Consider the following 1,535-nt stretch of genomic DNA (forward strand, 5'->3'; position numbering starts at 1 on the left):
AGTATCCGACATCTAATACGGCGAGAGAATCAAATTTATTAATTGTTTTCCTGGATCCATATTTGATTTGATATATTTTTTTAAAATATTTTTTTCCATTTTCAAATTAAGTGCCATCTTAATAAAATTGTGTCTATTAATTAATAAATATAATATATAATTTAATAAATATTTTTTTAAAATTGAAAACTATTACTAAAACAATGAAATATAGGAGTATAGTTGAAAAAAAGTTCTAATTTTGTTTTGATTTTTTAGTTGACACTTATTTTGAGAAAGAGAAAGTAATAAATAAAATACTCTAGTCCAATATAAGCGCGACTTATTGATATTTTTCATGATTCAAGATGAATTAATCTTTTTAAGTTCAGAACAATATTGTGTATTTCTTTTGGAATTACCTTATTTTTAATGAGCTTTTCAACTATTTTTAAATCTTAAATAATGATCTCTACTCTTAAGAAAAGTCTAGGAAGTATTAAAAGAATAATATTGACAAATTATTCTTTGAGTATTGTCTTTATCTTGTATCAGATCAACAAAGATCAAATAATATAAAACGAAACCTCCAAATATTTTATTATTAAAAAGATACAATCCCAAATGCTTTAATCTAATAAAGTCAAATGACACCAATAAACATAACTAAAAAATTGAATAAAATTGTCTTTAAAAGAGTTAAATGGAGCATCTACAAGTATTGTTTGTGAAGTATGGCATGACATGCTAAAGAAGAAACTAAAACAATGACTAATTAACCACCATGGCATAATTAAGAGCATGCGTGATCAATCCAACACAATTGGTTGGGTAAACCTTAGCTATCTAATTCTTGATTAACTAAAACTTAATCAACATATAATTGTAATCTTACTAAACTTTTCATTCTAAGAAACTAAACTAAAATGATAATAAGTCACCCACAATTAATTGTTAGTACTCATATTGTGCTATAATAATATATCTAGTGTATCTCGAAAGTGAAGTCTGAAGAAGATGGTGTATATGCAGTCTTATTTTTATTTCGTGAAGATAGAGAGATTATTTTTATTAGACACCCAACTCAATACAATATATCAAAATCAAATATGAAAATAAAATAAAATTGCGAAGCAAGTTATAATAACAACAATGTAGACGAGAACAGTACCAACAACAAAATAATGAAATAATTGAGGCAACGAAAACAACTGGAAGTATTAAAATCAAAGAATAGATAATAAGAGAGTTGATAATACTGATGGGAGAATAAACTAGATAACACCCGACTACCTACTAACCTACTACGATAATTTTTTACCTCCAATATTTTTTTTTATCTAGGATGATGTCTTTGGTAAGTTGCAAGTGTGTCATATCCTATCTAATCACTTCTTCTTTCGTCTACTTATATAGTCAATATTTCACACCTCCTCATTAGTGTATTTGTGCACCTCCTATTTACATGTCCGAATCATTTCAATCTCGTCTTCCACATCTTGTTTACCATAGAAACGGAGGTCATTGATCCTTCATTCCTTATCCTATCTCTTGTA

Source organism: Solanum tuberosum, unplaced genomic scaffold (genome assembly GCF_000226075.1).
Source record: "Solanum tuberosum cultivar DM 1-3 516 R44 unplaced genomic scaffold, SolTub_3.0 scf00573, whole genome shotgun sequence".
Lineage (NCBI taxonomy): Eukaryota > Viridiplantae > Streptophyta > Magnoliopsida > Solanales > Solanaceae > Solanum > Solanum tuberosum.